At 41.0% G+C, this 21233-nt stretch overlaps 1 long non-coding RNA gene across 2 annotated transcripts in view; it reads left to right on the forward strand.

Annotated features, from left to right (window-relative positions):
* The window catches only part of LOC147370809 (uncharacterized), a 232815-nt gene that overhangs the window by 102331 nt on the left and 109251 nt on the right, over nucleotides 1-21233 (forward strand). The window contains exon 3 of one of the 2 annotated variants that reach the window (XR_015165478.1): nucleotides 7783-7932. The exons of the other annotated variant lie outside the window; for it this stretch is intronic. This is a non-coding gene — a long non-coding RNA (uncharacterized LOC147370809). The remainder of the gene's footprint in view (nucleotides 1-7782; nucleotides 7933-21233) is intronic. 2 annotated transcript variants of the gene reach the window in all.

Raw genomic sequence — 21233 nt, forward strand, 5'->3', positions numbered from 1 at the left:
ATACACTAGCTGGAAGGGACTTCTGGTCACATAAGGCACATTCACACACACAAATTAAAACTTCACTTTAGAGTTATCAACTCCTGAAGTGAAGGATAACAATATGTCTGTTTAGAGAAAAAACAACCCCACCCCAAACCCCCATAGGATTTAGAGTCCTAAGTCTTTCAAGTCCCATAGAATTCAAGTCCTGGCTTGTGGTGGACTTTGCAGCCTCCATTCCACCCTTCCTGAGTGGCATAGCAGCCATGGAATTTGGAGAGGACTGATCCAACCTCCAACTTCTGGGTTGTGGCCTTGATTAACATGGACACGGGTTCCTGTACTCCAGGCTTGAGCCAATCAGTACATGGCATTCCCCTGGCCACTGGTGCAGTGGAAACGAAGCCTGGGTCCCCTGTTTGATGACTGGAGAGAGAAAAGTCCTTTCTCCTTCTGGGTAGTGTTGTGGGCCCTGAAACTGTTCCAGCATTTGGCTACTAAACTGACAAAGAACCTGAGAATAGAGCTGATGCAAAAAGAAGGATAAATTCAAGATAACCAAAGTAAAACAGCTGGATTTCTGATCAAACTGTTCCCAAAGCCCACTGTACCACTAAACTTTTCTATTACAGAGTTTCTATATTCTATTTACTGTTTACTGCTGCTGCTAAGTCGCTTCAGTCGTGTCCGACTCTGTGCGACCCCATAGACGGCAGCCCACCAGGCTCCCCCGTCCCTGGGATTCTTCAGGCAAGAACACTGGAGTGGGTTGCCATTTCCTTTTCCAATGCATGAAAGTGAAAAGTGAAAGTGAAGTCGCTCAGTCGTGTCCGACTCTTCACGACCCCATGGACTGCAGCCTACCAGGCTCCTCCATCCATGGGATTTTCCAGACAGGAGTATTGGAGTAGGGTGCCATTGCCTTCATTTTTATTTGTATTTTCTGTTACTTGCAACCAAAAACATGTGGTTCAGTGGTTAGGACTCTGCACTTTCACTGTTGAGGGCCTGGGTTAAATTCCTGGTTGTGGAATTAAGATCCCACAAGTCTCACAGTGCTCCTCCCTCCAAACAAAACAAAATAAAAACATGCTGGTTGAGACACAGAAATGTTGTTGGCTGTGTGGCCTTGGGCTAATCACCGAATCTTTCTGACATCACCTCCCTCATCTATAAAATGGAACTATCAAGACAATTTATCTTAAGGAATTTTTCGAGGATCTAATGGGGTAATAAATGAGTAGGTGCTTTGTAAATTGCAAGCAGTTATTTGAATCTTCTTATCACATATATAATTTATTTCAATTGTTAATGCAGTTCTATATCTCTCCTATAAATAAAAAATCAATTTTATCAAGCATAAACTTCTATAATACCCACCTCATTGCTGTATTGTGAATTTTCACCAAGATTAATCAGTAATAGCCATTACTTCACTCTGGTGGTGGTTTAGTCGCTAAGTTATATATGACTATTGCAACCCCATGGACTGTAGCCCACAGGCTGGCTCCTCCATCCGTGGGATTTCCCAGGTAAGAATACTGGAGTGGGTTGCCATTTCCTTTTCCAGGGATCTTCCTGACCCAGGGATCAAACCCAGGTCTTCTGCATTGCAAGCAGATTCTTTGACTGAGCCACCAAGGATTTCACTCTGTGTAGTCCTAGATAGCTTACTTTTGAAGTCCTGGATGACCTATATAAACTTGAAAGGATTTACCTCAAAACCCTCAGCCAGCAGACATGAGTTGAGTAAACCCTCTGTGTGACCACGCATCACTCACTCGGAAAATGTGTGGTTTCATTGCTCCCCTGGAGCAGCCGTGAAAGTGGGTATGTGACATTCCTCTCATGGAGTGAAAGTTTAGGCGCATCCAAAAAGGACCAGCTGGTCAGTTCTGCCCTTGCATTTTCTTGGAGTTGCTGCCCTGAGGTTGTTTGGTAACCTGAGAGAGTGGTTTAGGCTTGAACCTTTAAAAGGGCTGCAAAATTGAAAGCTTCCAGGGAAACAGCACTTAATGTTTAGATTTTTGTAATTACAAAAGATTGAGTAATTAATTTATCAAGCCTAATTAGATAAGCTGTCTAGCATTTAGGGCAATGACAATAAAAGTGCAAAAGAAGTATATTTGTTTGTCTTCCAGTAATGGTATATCTTGGGACAGAACTTGGGATGGCCTTGCGGGCTATGATGGATCGGGACAGACCCGTAATGACTGGAAGTAAGAACCTGACCCACCTACCTGCAGGGCTGGGGCAAGCCCAGAGAACAGGAATTGCAAGTTCAGACTTGATTTTTCTCACCAAGTACTGTGAATTCTACCTCCCAATTTGACCTCACGTCTCTCCCTTCTCTGTCTGCCTCGTAACTGAGCTGGGTCAAGAGCTCATTACATGTCACCTGGGTTAATCTCCCTGCCCCCAGATTCAAACCCCTCAAGTTGCCCTCAACTCAGCTCTATTCATCCTCCACCCTGCTATAGGAGTCATCTTTTAAAATTATACTGTTGCCCCACCCCCTTCTTCCCTTAAAGCTTTTCACTGGCTCCCTATGGGCTGATCCTATAAAGCCCAGAGCCCTTAGCATGTCAAGGAATTGTGGGATCTGACTTCTCTTAACAATCAATCCAGCTGCTTTCCTTCCTACCTCCCTTTCCACTTCCCCGCCTCCGCCCACCCCCACCAAGTTCCTTCCTAACTGAATCAGAGACCTGGGACACAGCTCTTCAAGGCTGTGGTTATCAGGATTTGACGGTCGTAAAAATTACTTGATCCTGTTTAAAATACAAATTCCTGGGCTATATCCTCACATGATTATGATCCAAGGGGCCTCCTCTAGGAATGTGACCTTTCATACGAACTTTGGTAAAGTCAGGTGCAGCTGGGAAGACTTGAAAGTCCAGGCTCAGCTGGGAATGTTGATTGAACACCTACCTGTGGCCCCTGGTGTGGCTGGATTCTGAGAGGGACCATCTGGAGATGGAGTTCTGGAGAGTAAGTGCTGTCAGAGGACCAGGCAGAAGCAAGGAGACCTCCCTATCTAACCTGCCTTTAGAGGCAGGCAGCATCTGCCAACTACCCTTCCAGTGAGTGGCTAAGGCCAGCACCAAGCCTAGAGAAGTGACTGTACACTTCACTTCTTATAGGCAAGCTCACCTAAATGCATTTCTGGAAAATGCAATTTGCCACAACTGACTAGTAGATGGTATTAATAAATGATTGTCATTTTTTTTCTTGTCCTGTTTTCATGGATTTTTTTTTGAAGTGTTTATCGAATTTGTTACAATATTGTTTCTGTTTTTTATGTTTTGGTTTTTTGGCCACAAGGCATGTGGATTCTCAGCTCCCCAACAAGGGATTGAACTTGCACCTCCTGCATTGGAAGGTAAAGTCTTAACCACTGACTTCCAGGGAAGTCCCTTGGATTTATTTTTTAAAAAGTCCTTGATATATTAGAGAGTCATGCTAAGTATTTATGAGTGAGATGATATATTTGATATTTGCTTTAAAATCCTACAAAAAACTACCTGCAATCATAATTACTCGTGTTTACATAGTTGTTGTTTAGCCACTAAGTCGTGTCTGACAGTTTTTACAACTCCATGGACTATAGACTGCCAGGCTGCTCTGTCCATGGGGTTTTTCCAGGTAAGAACAACTGGAGTGGGTTGCCATTTCCTTCTCCAGGGGATCTTCCTGACCCAGGGATTGAACACACGTATCCTGTATCAGCAGGCAGATTCTTTACCACTGAGCTACTAGGGAAAGTCTTGTTTACACAGTATCATAACTTAAATGTGTGGTAACTTATAATTTCTGAACATTTACATTTAGAGCATTTTCAACTTTTTGATATTAAGCTTATTGACTGGTATAAATATCTTTGTTTCAATATTTAGTCTCAATTTTATTTCCTTAAGGCTTCCCTGGTGGCTCAGAGGTTAAAGCTTCTGCCTGCAATGCGGGAGACCTGGATTCAATTCCTGGGTCGGGAAGATCCCCTGGAGAAGGAAATGGCAACCCACGCCAGTATTCTTACCTGGAGAATCCCATGGACGGAGGAGCCTGGTGGGCTACAGTCCACAGGATTGCAAAGAATCGGATGCGACTGAGCAACTTAACTTTCAACTTTAGCTTTATTTCCTTAGTGTAGACTCTAAAGCTACACATGGTATTATAGTGAAAGAACATGACCTATAAAATGACTCTTGATATATTGCCAGATTTATTTTCAAAGAGTTTCTGTTCACTTATGGTTTTCCTCCTCATCCCCAGAATGTAGGAGTATCAAGTCTTAGGTGATAGCTCAATCTCTCATGCTCGCCTATTATTTTTCCAAATGAACTTCATAATAATCTAACTAAGTAAAAAGAAAGAGGAAGAGGGAGGGAGAAGAAGGAAAGAAAAAGAAAGCTAGAGAATACCTATTAGGATTTTCATTGGGTTAAAAAATCCTGTGGTGCTTAAAAATCTCATACATAATGCTCATGCATACACACCTCCTTAGGAATTCAAATCATAATATGGAGAGGTAAACATTCATTTCTATTTACCTCCCCTCTCTCTATTGCTTTTCCCTCCCCTCTCTCTATTGCTTTTCCCTCCAGAGATACAATTTTTAATGCCTATCATACCAGGCTTAAAAAATCCTTATGATTTTATATTTATATATGCAGACACATATACTTATTGTTAGATTGATTTTTTGTTTCTTGCTTCTATTTTATTCATACTATCTCTATCCCTCTATAATTATTATTAAAAACCTAGTACATTTATTTGTACATCTTATTCATTCAATGTCTAAAGTTAAACCATAGTTTTGTCCTTGCCAAATAATAAGACAAATGTCATAGGAAGTTCTTACTTCTCCCTTCTCTCCATTTCCTACCATAAGGAAATCATCTGGGGTTTTAATTCCAGATTTCATTAATTTATTTACATTGTATATCAGAACTATTTAAACTTAAGTACCCATCTTTCTACATAAGGTTTTTTTTTTTTTAATATATATACATATATATATATTTATTGGCAGCTCTGGGTCTTAGTTGTGGGATCTTAAATTGTGGCATGTGGGATGTAGTTCCCTGATCAGGGGTTGAACCTGGGTCCCCTGAATCAGGAGCTCTAAGTCTTAGCCACTAGACCACCAGGGAAGTTCCTACACAAGGGTTTTTTGTGCCCCATTTTTTTTTCTTCCTTACAAGTTTTCATTTGTCTGAAATATATTCTCAAGTAATTCTTTCAGAAAGGAGCTGAGCATGTTATACTTTCACATTTAAGAAAATCTGTTTTTTCCCTCCATTTGAATGCTGGCTGATGGGGTATATAATTTTAGATTAAAATTCTTTTGTCTGAGAATTTTGAGGATTTGCTCTATTTTTTCCATCATCCAGTGTTGACAAGAAGGCTATTACCAGTCAATTTTTTTATGGTTGTTGCTTAAAACAAGTGATTGCCCCTCTCTGTCATCTTTCCAGCTTTATTTTCATGGTGTAAAGCATGAATCTCAGTGAGTGCCTCCTTACATCTCTGCCCTTGGCCCACCACCGAAGCCAGGCACTGCACATATGTTCTCTAGAAATAATAGAAAAAAGGTAGACTCGGTCTCTGTCTGCATGGAGAATATATCTGAGGGTTGGGGTTATGGAAGACAAGACTGTAAACAAATGCATAAACAAAGTAATTGATGTGAAAAGAAGGAAAGGAATATGTTGTTATAAATGAGAACAGCTTCTTAAGATGAAGAAACATTTAGGAACACATAGAATTAAAAAAAAACAACTGTATTTGATGGATCTCTTTAATTTGAAGACCTGTGATTCACTTCAGCTCTTGGAATTCTCATTTTTGTTCAAAAAACTTCCAGTTTTGCTACCATATGCCTTTATTTCATTTAGGGCTTTTGCGAGGGGCGGGGGGCAGCAACTTTAAAAGAATATTTATTTATTTGGCTGTGCAGAGTCTTAGTTATAGCATGTGAGATCTTTTAATTGTGGCATGAGGGATCTAGTTCTCTGACCAGGGATTGGGCCCAGACCCCCTGCATTGGAAGTGTGGAGTCTTAGCCACTGGACCACTGGGAAAATGAAAGTGTAAGTTACCCAGTTGTGTCTGACTTTTTGCGACCCCATGGACCATGCAGTTCATGGAATTCTCCAGGCCAGAATACTGGAGTGGGTAGCTGTTCCCTTCTCTAAGGGATCTTCCCAATGCAGGGATTGAACCTAGGTCTCCCACACTGCAGGCGGACTCTTTACCAGCTGAGCCACTAGGGAAGCCTGGCCACTGGGAAGTCCCTGTTCAGTACAGTTGGCTGTCCTTTTTTTGGTCTACAATGGCATATCTATTAGGATTTTTCATTATACCCTCTGTCTCATGTTCTCTTTTCGTCTTCAACCTTTTGTTTTGCCATGCTACACTTTGGCCATTTTATTCTTATGTATCTTTTAGTTCACTAATTCTTTACCGCTTTGTTTAATCTGCTGTTAAACTTGTTTTAAGAACGAAAGTCCTTAATTTTGGCCATTGTATTTTCAGTTCTAGAATTTCTATTTGATCGCTTTTCAAAGCTGTAGTGTCACTTTTATAGTTTACAGATCTTTGCCAACATTTTAAAGTTTATCTTTTATCTCCTTGAACATAGTAAGCATTGTTGTTTCAGAATCTATGCCATATCTACTAGAATGTGGAGTATCTCTGGGTCTGTTCTGTTGTCTGTTATTTCTGTTGGTTCTCACTCGTGGTATTTTGTCTTTTTTGTGTGTCTAGTCATTCTTAATTGTGTCCCAAACATCTTATTCTAAAAACTTGTAGAAATAATTTGAGAACTGAGATGATATTTTCTTTTTACCAGAAGACAAGTTTTATTTTTGTATCACGTGAATGTATTAGCAGTCTGGGATCACCTTAATCCAAGTATGCATTGACTGATATTTTTTAGCCTCTGGATGTTGTAAAACTGAGCTGCAGGCAGTGTGGTGGCTGATTTGCTTCCAGTTGACCTTTACACTCAGTGTGCAGGTCTTCAGGGTCCCACTTCAAAGTAGCGGGAGAGCATACGTTTTATCAGAGAACTGAGCTGACTTTGTTTTCTGACTTGTTATTCCTTGTCCCTGAGAGGCTGTCAGCAGTGGGTGTGTCTTCCCAGCCTTTTCTTCCAGATTGGCACATGTCCCCCCCATAAAAGTGATTTGAGTGGCAGAATCACTTTCCTGGCTTCATTTCTTTTCCCAGATCTTGTTTCTTAAAATAGAAGTCTTTCTCTGGTAAACCGAAAGACAGTTTTCCTTGATGAAAGGAGAATAAATTCTCCCTATGTAACCTTTCTATGAAATGAGAACTCCTCTTGCATTGTAAGCAAAGGCTTCCAAACCAGGTAATTAAGAGAATCACTAGAGGAACTTTTAAAATGCCCCAGCTCTTGGATGTGTATATGTCACTGAGTGAAGACTTTCTCAGGATTTGTGACCACAAATGATTTTAAGGTAATTTACAGATCCCTAATGTCCATAGATACTTTTCCCTTAGAAGCCACCTGTGCTTAGATACTCTCTTTTACAGAGCCCTTTTCCTATTAACAGATACCTGGGTGGACATTGAAACCAATCAGAGTTCTCAGTCCTCCTGGTATTCATAGTTTTTATCTGTCCATGAAACTGAATCAAGGTAAATTGGAATCCTACCTGGGAATTTTTTTTTAAGGGCCATCAGAAAACATTTGTACCTTCTGGACTGTGATTACTGAGGTGGGGTGGATGGAGTCTGGCATTGCTAGTGGTCATTTTTCTTTCTCTACAGAAAATCTGTTTAAGAAAAGAAGAAAGGAAGAGAGAGAAATAGACTGCTGACTACATGATGAAACTTCTACATCTTGTGCTGGATACTAGTTGCATCCTTGGACTCTGTAGTTAACAGACGATACATCCCATTTCTTCTGCTTCAGCTAGTGTGAGTTGGGCTTGTATCACTGGCAAACAATGAATGCTCTGTCTCTCCATTCCAAGGAGACTGGTGTGAATAGGCATGTTGCCAAGACAAGAACTTGGATCCAGGGAAAGAAGGCAGGTACTTAGCTATGATACCTGGAACATCTGGGATAGGACCCGAAGCACAAGATTGAACTGGGAGGATATAAAATAAAGTCAGTGCATAGATCCATCATCTCTGTCCTGTACTCATAAAAGACATCACTAACTGATCACAGCATTCTTTATACCAAGTCAGGACGTCATCACAATCCTACTTTTAATACTGAGCATCAGGCAATGCCTATTACTGATTTGAATTTAATGCCTGGAGACTGAGATTTGTTTGTCCAAGAACTAGGCTTGAGCTTGAAGATTAACCTAATTTTAGTTGGGATTTCTTTCTTGTGGATACTTTCAGAGTATGCCTGGTCAATTATTATTATTAAGAATACTATGAATATGTATGATTATAAATTATTGAGCTTTCTTTTTATATGTTTTAAATATTCTACATGAAACTATAAATCTGGGCTTTCCTGATAGCTCAGATGGTAAAGAATCTGCCTGCAATGCAGGAAACCAGGGTTCAGTCTTTGGGTTGGGAAGACCCCCTGGAGAAGGGAATGGCAACCCACTCCAGTATTCTTGCCTGGAGAATACCATGGTCAGAGCAGTGGGAGGGCTACAGTCTGTGGGGTCACAAAGAGTCGGACACAACTGAGTGACTAACACACACAGAACTATAAGTCTGGTTCCTGAATCCATGTCTTCCCACTGGTATCTTTGTTTCTTTTAGTTGTTCTAGAGAAATGATATTTTCAGTTGGTTTTGAAAGTTGTCAGGCACTACTGGTTTTGGAATTGTGTCTGTCCTTTACAGAGAAAGCCCAGGAGATCTTGAAGCTGACACAATGGTACATCACTTGGCAGTTACAGATTTTCTTCCTGCAGTGGCATAATGCTTCCTTTTGCTAACCACCTTAATTTCCTGCCCTTATCAACTTGAAAATCAATGATACGTTTCTATTATGTGGGTTTTCATTGAATCTTTTATGTTTAAATTCAACCATTTCTCCATAACCAAGCAAACACGATGTCCTACTCAACGGATTCAATTGCAATTGCTAACTGTAGTGCTGGAGAAGACTCTTGAGAGTTCCTTGGACAGCAAGGAGATCAAATCAGTCAATCCTAAAGGAAATCAACCCAGAGAATTCACTGGAAGAACTGATGATGAAGCTGAAGTTCCAGTACTTTGGCCACCTAATGGGAACAGCCAACTCATTGGAAAAGACCCTGATGCTGGAAAAGGTGGAGAGCAAGAGGAGAAGGGGCAACAGAGGATGAGATGCTTGAATAGCATTACTGATTCAATGGAGTTTGAGCAAACTCCAGGAGATAGTGAAGGACAGGGAAACCTGGTGTGCTTCAGCTCATAGGGTCACAAAGAGTTGGACTTGACAGCCACTGAACAGCAACAAGAGCATTTCTCATGGAGTTCCATGGGCTTTAGCAAAAAGTCAATACAGCCAAATATCACTCAAGTCTCTACTATTTCTAACCCTTCTTAAAATTTATTAAATATTACCGAAGAAATGTCAACTGTGTTCCTGTAGGAAGAGTAGCTTTTTTGTCTCTGGATTACAACTCACCGATAGATAAATGTAAGATGACTTAGGACAAAATATAAAAAATCATCCAATACTTAAAAAAAAGTTAGTATATCAAAAAGATCCACATAAAATGTTCAATGACCACATTGAAAGTGCATTCACTTTGGCTAATTATAGTAGTTACTATGACTCATTATCATCAACCTCAGCTTTAATAGCTAACATTTATTTAGCATTTACTTTTGCTAGACACTCTACCAGGTGCTTTAGAAGGATATACTTTTATTCTGTGCTTGAGATATGGAGAGATTGTGGAACTTACCCAGTGTTACAAATGTTAATTAATATACGTGAACGTGAAGTCTCTCAGTCGTGTCCGACTCTTTGTGACCCCATGGGCTATAGCCTACCAGGCTCCTCTCTCCATGAGTTTTCCAGGCAATAGTACTGGAGTGGATTGCCATTTCCTTCTCCAAGGGATCTTCCCAACCCAGGGATCAAACCCGGGTCTCCTGCATCGTAGACAGACGTTTTACTGTCTGAGCCACCAGGGAAGTCCAAATTAATATACAACTGCATTCAAACCTAGTTTATATGAGTGTGGAGCCTATGAATAAAATGTGACTATGAAGACTTGCGTATATATTCTTTAGGATCAGACACAAGTGATAGAAAAACTCAAAATGACAGCAGGTTAGTTTATCCATGTCCCTTGTGTTTAAGGGGTCTGGAGGAAGTCCAAACCTGGTAAGGCATTCCATGGTGTATGGGACTTAAGCTTATCTTGTTGCTCTGCCAGTGTGTGACTTCTATTCCTGAAATCACCTTATGGATCAAAATGGCTGCTGGAGCACCAGTCATCATATCTGCATTCTAGAAAGTAGGAATTCACATATGAATTGTATTTCATGGTTTTGCTTTGAAGTTAGTCATAGGGTCACACCTAGCTTCAAGGAAGTCTAGGAAATACAGTCTCCATTCTGGGCAGCCATGTGTCCAGCTAGAAGTCAGGAAGAAGAAAGAATAAATATGGAGAGTAGCTTAAATAACAGTTTTTATAACATCATATTTTCAGCTGCTTTCTCATAATTCATGTGAATACAGTAATTTTATATTTTTGCATTCAATACTATTCAGATTATTTTTAAAAATCAAGAACTTCATTAAACTTTTGCTTATTATTATACATTCAGACATGTCACAAAACAAATTAAAATTCTGAATCTAACATGACATGAAGCAAAAGCTTGACATTATCATTTGTCTACTACACAGGAGTGAGTGTTGCCTTGAATACTAACATGAGAAGGGGTTCTGTTATTGAGGAATATATATATATAAATATATTTAATTTTATATTGAAGTATAGTTGATTTACAATGTGTTAGTTTCTGGTGTACAGCAAAGTAATCCAGTTATATATATATATGTATATATGAATACATATGTATATATATTCATATTCTTTTCCATAATGTTTTATTACAGGATATTGAATATAGTTCCCTGTGCTATATAGTAGAACCTTACTGTTCATCAGTAGTTTGTATCTGCTAATCCCAAACTCCTTATTTATTCCTCCCCCACCCTCTTTCCTCTTTGGTAACCATAAGTTTGTTTTCTATGTTTGTGAGTATGTTTCTATTTCACAAATAAGTTCATTTGTGTTATATTTTAGATTCCACATATAAGTGCTATCATATGGCATTTGTCTTTCTCTTCCTTATTTCATTTAAAGTGATAATCTCTAGGTCCATCCATGTTACTGGAATGGCATTATTTCATTCTTTTATTTGGCTGAGTAGTACTCCATTGTGTGTATATACTACATCTTCTTTATCCATTCATCTGTCAATGGACATTTAGGTTGCTTCCGTGTCTGGCTATTGTAAATAGAGCTGCTAAGAACATTGAAGTGCATGTATCTTTTTGAATTAGAGTTTTGTCTGAATATATGCCCAGGAGTGGGATTGCTGGATCATATTGCAACTCTAATTTTAGTTTTTAAGAAAACTCCATACTATTCTCCATAGACAGCATGCATTCCTACCATAGTGCCAACAGTGTAGGAGGGTTCCCTTTTCTACAATGGAATGTTTTAACCAGCATTCTTTCTTGCTCTGTCTGTAATTTTTTTTTTTCTTTCTGCTTAACCATCCACTAGAAGCTATGAGAGAAAAAAATTTCCTAGTTGTTCACCCTTTCCTTTATACTGTGCCAAAATCTGAGCTGGAAAGTGTATTACTTTAAACATTCATTCATTCAATAAAAAATTCCAGGGACTTTGCTGGGTGTCTCACTAGTAGCAGTAATACTAATACAATTCTGTGCTCTTGTTTACTTGTCAAAGGTTTTATACTCCTGCCATCTGCTTTGATCCGTGTATACGGGAATATAAATGTCATAATCAGAGAAGTCCTGGAGCAATGATCGAACATTTTTTTCACTTACTTATTAAGCTCTCACTAGTCTTGGAACTGCTTAGACACAGAGAGAAGAGATTCAGTCAATGATGACTCTTCCCACCGCTGAGTTCAGAACTAATTCAGAGACAAAATAAAGGAGTAGGGCAGACAAGGATGAAATGCATCTTTATGACTGATAAAGTTGATGTTAGGGTGTGGCTTAGGTTTGTGACACAGGACCCTCAAGCTCAGTGGGCTTCATACATAGTCTCAGGCAATGCTAGTGATCAGTATGGGGCTTGACCTTGTAAAACCTGTGGGATGAAGGAACCAGCCAATAGACTGGACTGAGATTTGCTCTGTGTCCTAGAAGGAGGCTGAGGTTATACCAGTGGAGTGGAGACATCAAGATGTTTCCCTCATCTGTCTCTACCCCCACAGAGATCAACCTAGAACCATCTGGAAGCACCCCATCATCTACGGAGGAACTGTTTCCTGTCTCTCCAGCTTTTCCCTTCACCATCCTCCAGCTCCTCTGATGGAGGCAGAGGTTTCCTAGAGGTTGAGGTCCTCTTTTCGCCTCCAGGTACATCAACTATGTATCTCTCAGTTGGTTCACTGTCTCTACTGGCTGGCTGACCAGTCTCCTTCTACCATCTTTCTCCCTGATCCTCTTTCATTGAGAGGCGGTCATGTGACATTTTCAGTTTGGGATATTGAGGTGCAAGTGTAAGTTCTTGGGGGAGGCTGCCATTCCCAACCTACAGGGCAGAACCTTTCTAAAGGAGAAACTTTTGTGAGGGTGGGCCCTTCATTGTTCTTTTATTTTCATGCCTGGAATGTGAAGATGAGGTCCAGAGGAACAATGAGAAAGCACTTCATAAAAGGATGAGAAAAGGCCCCGTGTTAAGAACGTGGAGCAGAGCTGGAAAGTGCTTGGATCCCTGATGACACTGTGAAGTGCCTTTATGAGATCTGGACCAGTTCTCTCAAAGATCCCCAAATGAGACACACTTCGTACTATGGTCTGAATGTTTGTGTCCCCACCAAAGTCATATGTTGAATCCTAACCCCTCAAAGTGAAAGTGAAAGTGTTAGTCGCTCAGTCCTGTCTGACTCTTTGCAACCCCGTGGACTGCAGCCTGCCAGGCTCCTCTGTCCCTGGGATTTTCCAGGCAAGAATACTGGAGTAGGTTGCTATTTCCTTCTCCAGGAGATCTTACTGAACCAGGGATTGAATTCGAGTCTCCTGCATTGCAGGCAGACTCTTTACCATGTGAGCCATCAGGGAAGCCCAGTTCCCCGAGGTGATGGTACTAAAAGATGTGGCCTTTGGGAGGTGATTGGATCATGAGGGCAGAACCCCCTTTGGGAGGTGATTGGGTCATGAGGGCAGAACCCTCATGAATAGGATTAGTGCCCTTATAAAAGAGGCCCAGAGAGTTCTCTTGCCCCTTCCACCATGTGGATATAGCAAAAGGGACAGTCATCTATCAACTAGGAAGCTTGTTGTCATCAAACACTCTGAATCTTGGACTTTCTAGCCTTCAGAACTATGAGAACTAAATTTCTATTGTTTCAAAGCCACTCAGTCTATGGTATTTTGCTATAGCATCCCACATGAACTAAGACATCATATATCAGAGCCATAAAAATCCTGAATTTTGCTTATCAGAAGCTATACTTAATTTATAAAATATTCTTTTGGAGACAGGTATTTGACTGGATGTGTTCTGATGTTGAAGGCAAATATATGCTTTTGAAGTTAAATATTCATTAACTTTATTCTTTGAAGCATGTGTTTATACAAGCTGGTATAGCAGATGGGGATGGGGATGCATAGGTTGGAGACTGAGAACAATGAAGAACGGACCTCTACATCCAGCATCTAAATACCCTTAATGTCCAAGCCAGACAGGAACCTGGGGAGCTTCTAGTCTAGAGATCTCAGATTGTTTCACCAGGTCCTTGGACTTCCTGGAGGTGCTTCCAGGGCCGTCTTGAGGGGATGATAGGAAGTAGAGTAGACAGGCTCTAGCCTTCACCCTGGTTTAACCAGACATCTCTGCATTTATCTGTGCTCTATACTGGGATTCCTTGTAAAATTCATTCAGGAGGAAAAGGTGGAGAAGGTTTAGGTTGTCAAATTCAGTTTAAAGTTACTTGTTTAGTCAAAATTAAGTTTAAAAACAAACTTATGTTTCCTAACATCCTTATTTTATAAATAAGGAAGCTGACACCCAGCGAAGTTCAAATGATTTGATCAAGTGGCAGACTACACCTGAGTTCCTCAATATCCTCCCCTCCTGTTAACAGTATATTGCTACTCTGAATTAATGCTCAATTTCTACAGATTGTGCAAAAGAGAATTTCCTCCAAAGGTTCATCTCTGCAGGAGTGGATTTCCTTGGGACAGCTCCACGTACAGGAACCTCACATTAGGAAAGTCTTAGCATTGTAAATCCGTCATCAAAAGGAAGGATGCAGCCTGAAAATTCCAGATGTAGATGGGCTTCAGATTTGGTTTGATCAGAGCTCTCATCCTGTAATCTTCCATGGGCTAACTCAGTCTGATTCCCCACATGACAGATGTCTGAAGGGACAAACATAAGCAAATCCCAACCTTTGCTCTGGACCATCTATGAACCAATAACTGCAGCAAGCTGTCTTGGTTGCTCAGGATGATTACCTTGCATTGTTGGTGTCTGCCTAATGCTTGTGCAGGCTTTGATCTTACCTGTGCTTATTACAGTTTACAAGTATCTCTTTAACTCAATGATCTTACATGATCTAGTGATCAATTTCTTTATTTTGCTCCATTCTTCCTTTTCTGCTAAAGCATTACCTGCGGTGTTTCCTTCTTAGTACCTCATGATTCAGAGTTCCACATTATGTCCCTTTAGTGCCAGCTTCATTTTTAACATTGTCCAACCTGAAAATCGAGGTGGGATTGCTCAGCTTTTGCAACTTTCACCATTCAAGTGATCTGGAGAGTGGTCTATTCATCTTCCCTAATTGATGCTGGTGAGTTTGTATTCCCTGTGCGCCATTTCACGAGTATCCTCTCTATGGAGATGACTGTGGCGTGTGAGAAACACAGCAAGCATCATGGTGAGCTGAGGTTGCTCAGGGACACTCATATCACCAGATCTCTCTGACTTCAAACACTGTGTTTTCAAACCCCCTTCCCCACTTCCCCAGCCATGAGTAGGGACTTGGGATTGGGGCTGTGGGATATGTCCCAGACGCTGAACTGTCAGGACATCCCTGCACTTTCTATCTTGTCTGGATTAGCAGCTAATCCATTAAATCAAACTGACCTGAGTCTTTGTTCCTAAGGATAATGAAAAAGGATGAACCTGGCTTGAGGAAGAGGAACCTTAAAGCATGAGTGAGGGGTGATGAGGGAGGTTGGCTAGGAGAAAGGGATGAGAGTAAGGCTCCACCAGAGGATTTGGGAATGGAAGACCTGGGTTCTTGACAGAGTTCTTGGTTCTGAGGGTATGTAATGGGAGGATAAAAGAGACAGTTGGGGGCTTTGGGGAAACTTTGAGGAATATTTTAGTCAAAACACCACCCAGTTATAATTTCATTTGCAGGAGGTTTAACTTCCCAGGTGGCACTAGTGGTCAAGAACATGCCTGCCAATGTAGGAGACATAAGAGGTAAGGGTTCGATCCCTGGGTTGGGAAGATCCCCTGGAGTAGGAAACGGAATCCACCCCAGCATTCTTGCCTGGAGAATCCCATGGACAGAAGAGACTGGCAGGCTACAGTCCATGGTGTCACAGAGGAAGACACGACTGAAGCAACTTAGCATGAGTGCAAGAACTAAACAAATACACCGAAAGAAAAAGATGCCATAAAAGCAACCATTTTTTTTTAGCAGTGTCTATGTAACTGTACACTGTATTTTCTGACTGCTACTGCTACTGCTAAGTCGCTTCAGTCATGTCCGACTCTGTGCGACCCCATAGATGGCAGCCCATGAGGCTCCCCCGTCCCTGGGATTCTCCAGGCAAGAACACTGGAGTGGGTTGCCATTTCCTTCTCCAATGCATGAAAGAGAAAAGTGAAAGTGAAGACGCTCAGTCGTGTCCGACTCCTAGCGACCCCATGGACTGCAGCCTACCAGGCTCCTCCGTCAATGGGATTTCCCAGGCAAGAGTATTGGAGTGGGGTGCCATTGCCTTCTCCGGTATTTGCTGAAATAACCAAAAAAGAAAGAAAAGCATTTTTTGAATACCTAAGGACAGAGAAATAATAAAGTAAGATACCAATACTATGAAATATTACATATCCATTGTAAGAAACACATACAATGAGTCTTTAGAACTGTGGTGGCCAATAGTGGAGTCATTTACCCAGAAGTGGCTATCCACATTTGCATTTAAATAAATTAAAATCAAATAAGATAAGAATTCAGTCCCTCAGTTACATTAGCTCCACTTCAGATGCTTAAGAGCCACATGTGGCTAGTAGCTACCATTCAGGAGCAGGTATTAGGCATTTTCATTATCACAGAAAGTTCTATTGGGTTGCTCACTTTTTTCAGTGATACTCTAGAAAGCTGCAAAAGTGTTTAATGTGACCGTTCACATGGAACAAAAGAAGCATAAGAAGCACATGCACTGATTATGCCAACATAAAAATTATATATATGCCTGGATACATATTCATCAAGACAAGGAAGCATTGAAATTATTTCCACAAGGGAAATAAATACACAAGATGGATTTAAAAGTTGCTTTTTAGAATGGTTTAGAGTTGAACTACTAATATATGAAATTATTAAGTACTACATTAATTTGGGAAGCCAACTGTTCCTGCTCCTCCTGGGCTAGACACTGAGAAGTTGTAGAGGTGATCTCAGAACATGGGAGTAAGATCCTTTTGCTAAAAGAGCTCTGCGATGTCATAGAAGTCACTGCAAGTTTCCTGGTTTCTTTGGTTAGTTAGTCTCTAAGATCTCTTCCAGCTTAAGGGAATGGTTGTATTTGTTTTCCACGAAGGGCACATGTTCAAGGAACCTGTTATACTAGTCCTTGAGAAGCTGTACGAATGGAGAGATGGGGGAAAGTTATCAAGAAGCAGGGGAGTTCAGCAGAGTCTGGGGATAGATCTGTAGATCTATCTGTAGATCTAGTCTGTAGATCTCAGGGACAAAGGAAGAGATATAGAAAGGATTACTCAGGATTGAGAAGCTGGTCATAGTCCCGACACTAAAGACCTATAAGAAAAATTGCATCTGTTCTTATTAATTGTTAGAGATGACTTTTATCAGAAGCTAAGTGAAACTGCAAACTCAGCTGAGAAAATCCCATTTCTGTCTGGTTCCTCAGAAACTCCACCCCCTCTTTTTCCGGCTGGGTCTCTAGTTACAAGTGGTTCACCAAATACCTTCCCATGGCCTCATTAATAACACTCCAAGGCAGGGCGATTCTTCCATTTTCTCAACAATTTCTCTGATGTCAGACCATAAAATAATACTTCTTGAAAATCGCTTATTCTTGAATATTTCCTCTCTGAATTGACTGTACAGTTATATCACTTTATTTAAATCATTTTATATGTCTTTTTAAAGTAGAAAAGTATGTAGTGTCTCATCTCATTTCCCTTCTTATATATTTTTCTATTAAACATCACATAGAGAAATGCTTCTACAAAATAAGTGATGTTATCATCTACCTTTTTGAGTTTTGATGCATAATAACTACACACTCACATGTCTTTGAGATGCCTCATATGGTGTGATTTCCTGTTTGTACTTTTATTGTATATATATGTGTGTGTGTATGTGTGATCTACACATTCACTGAATAATGAGCCACCTACTATATGCCACGCCCTGTGGGAGACAGAAGTTGAAAACACATAGTCCTGTCTGCCAAGGAGCTTATAATCAAATAGACTAATACTTTGATCATTTCAGAACAGTCTCCAAATTAAAAAAAAAATTGGGTCTCCCCAATTTTTTTTTTTTTTTGGCTAGGTAGCCTGGCAGTTCCCAGACCAGGGATTAACCCTATGTACCCTTGAGTGGAAATGCGGCATCTTAATCACTGGACTGTCAGGAAAGGCCCCCCGAAATGAATTTTAAAGCCAATATTTTGGAATCCATAAGAATTTTTCTTTATAAAAGTTTTACACATTTAATAGTTTTCAAGTTCAGTCTCCCTCAAATGATTGAATGCATACTGTACTCTGCCTGAGTACAGTACAAGCTGTATTTAGTATAATTTAATTACCTATTATTTACTGACGTACCTTGTGAGGAACTAGAATACAAAAATGTTTAGGACATATTTCTTGCTTTTAGGCAACCGATAGTTCGGTAGGAAAGGCAAATCAGTAAACAGGTAAGTTCTAATAGGCACAAAGGGTGCCAAGCTGGTCTGGGAAACTTCCCAGTGAGCACTGATTACCAACCTACCAAGTTCCAAGTTTCATGGACACCGTTGTTTAGGGACGACATAGAAGGCTTGGAACACATTTTCTACTGGCAGAGCTCTGATGGTGGAAGAGGAAAAATCCATTTTTCTTACTCTTCAGACCTGCTGGTGAGGCTGTGGAGATGCACAGGCTCCAAGGTAGTAGGATCATAGCCCAGCGCAAAGGCTGAATGATCTGTCAAACCAGGACTTCCAGTGCCATCGTGCAGACTAACTTCCTGTTTTCCCCTTACCAGGAGTGACCCCTGGTTTTCTTCCACTGACAGCACCATTGATTCCTTTCCTGGCTCACTGTGCAGCTAAGAGTAGCCTAAGAAACCCATAAGAACTTCTCACTGTCTTTAGGATAAAATCCAACTTTCCTTCAGGGCTGGTCCTCATCTACATCTCCATCTTCCCCAAACCACACCCCATTGTGTTCTCTTTTCTACAGTCATGATCCCTTCTCTGCAATGCCTTCAGCTCTGCGCTCTCCAGTCTTTTCTCCAATCTCTTAGTTAAACTCTTCCTTTGACCTCATGACTTTCACTCCTGCTCTAGGACAGAAGCCTAGCCATTCACCCATCCTCAGCTTACAAGTCCTCTTCTTAAAGAGCTCTTCATTGATCCACTACGAGGGAGCTTCCAGGTGACCGGGCACCTCCCTGACCTTAGTCCGCGTCACGCTTCAGATGATTATTCCTTTCACTCCTTTCTTCTGTGCACTCTAGAGGGAGGACACAGACCACATGTCTAACTCCCCACTGCATTCCATCACCTGGTCCATCATGTGACGGATGCAGGATGGACTTCATGGGCATGCAGCCTGGGTAGTTGCACCAGGTTTCACACTCACAAAGGTGAGTTTAATGCTTGATTTAATGGTTGCCATTGCCATCTTGGAAATTTTTAGTAACGCAGAACAAGCGGTCCCTATTTGAATTTTGCAGCAGAGCCACTCAAATTGTGAGGCTGATCCTATGTGGATAAATAAGTGAATTAATGAATATGTATATCAATCTTCAGAATTTGTTGAACCAAGGCAATTAAGATTTCTGAAGTCCTAACTTCAAACAAGAAAAAATATTTTTTTTTTTAAATAGGAAGAAGTTTCAGTGTGTAGTTTAGGTATCTTTATGATCTGTTTTGCTACATTTTACATATTGTTTGTTAGAGAGGCAATGCCTGAGAGATGTACTTCCTTGTTTTGTGAGACGTATTTTCATTTAAAATTACTTTTTATTCAACCATAACATTTATGATTTTCCAGAATGATTTACTTTGTCTTGTGTCTGTTTCATTCTAGTAATTGGAAAGATGAGTCTAACTTCTTAGAAAAGAAAGACAAGGGAGCTGGAAAATTCTACAAAGAGTGAGTGTTACCTAGATGGTACCTCCTTAGGATGCGTGAGCATCAGCAGGACTATCATAATTTGAGTAGTAAAAGCAGTATTAGAAAATAATGAATCTCAAAGGAAAAAGATGCAAAGTGGGGACATTCCATTCATAAACTCAAGGATATCATTCAAGAGAAACAATGTCTGGGACTGAGCTTTCAAGGTCTGTAAAGGACCTTGTGGTAAACTTTGTGAGGACAGCTGGGGAGTCTTCTAGTTCTTTTATTAAGGGCCTTTCCTAACCTTCACCACCTTCTCTAGCAACCTGTGACTGCCTTTACTATCTTTGACAGACGATGGAGAAAGCAGCTTTTTGGAGGAAGGAGGATAGGAATCTGGATTCCAGCAGAGAGGGACCTGGAGCTCTTCACCATTTTGAGAAGCTAATTTCTTCTTACTCTCGTAGGTCCAGAGACCCAGCTTCAGGTCTGGCTATGCTGATTGCTCGCTGTTCGACTTTAATGATTTCTTGCCTCTATAGTTCTGCTTTCTTGTGTGTAAAGCCAGAAGTGGATTAAGATTTCACATCACCTCCCACCTATTTTTCCAGTACCCCCAATCTCCACTGAAGGATGTTCCCTTCCCTGGCCCCAGGAGCTTGGAACTCACCTCCTGATGTGCTCTGGGTTCTTCCTCATCAGATCTCCGTTTGCCACTTCCTGACCCTCTGTCCTTTATTGGATGTGCTGTGGTCTCTGTCTCTGTATCTTACTGGATACTCTTCCCTGATCTCCACACTTTCTTGATGTACCTGCCTAATACCTACACATCCTTCAAGAAATTAAATTCCATCCTGCTGAGAGCTCTTTTCAGCTTCAGCCTGTAGTCCACATTCTACCTTGTCCTGCACTGATTCCCATATGTTCTCACAGCTGACACTTTCCACTTCCAGCTCTCATCACACTTTATTGTTGTCTGTTTCCTTCTGGAGTCCCAGAGTTCTTTGAGAGCCCAGGTTATGCCTCTTCAACATGCAGCACAGTCAGTCAGACACAGTAGGTGTTCAATCCATGTTTGTAGAATGAATGAACCTATGAAGGAAGGAATGAGACTTCATTATCATTCATTTGGCTTTTAGAGAGCAGTATGCATTTAACTGGGCCTCCTGAAAACACAGTGTCTTAATGAGGGAGGGCCAAGTTGTAGAGGTTTGGGCTGAGGGGGGAAAAGGGGTCTCTATGCCCCTCAACTGGCCCTTCTGCTTGGCCTCAGCCCACCTGGCCCAGCTCATAGCACAGTTGTAGGGAGTAGCAACAAGAGGCATCAGGAAGCTCCTTGGGTTTTACTGACCTTGCCCACATTTACTGGATGTTTTCACCCTGTCTTAATGGTAACTGGCAGTAGGAAGGACGGAAGGGGAGCAATTATCCCCAATCACTGTAGCTCCTGTCAGATTGGCATAATTCCTTCCTCAGACGTACCCAGGGCTGTATGTTA

The sequence above is a fragment of the Bos grunniens genome, chromosome 6, assembly GCF_055505025.1.
Source record: "Bos grunniens cultivar Pamir isolate PY7600 chromosome 6, Bosgru_T2T1.0, whole genome shotgun sequence".
NCBI lineage: Eukaryota > Metazoa > Chordata > Mammalia > Artiodactyla > Bovidae > Bos > Bos grunniens.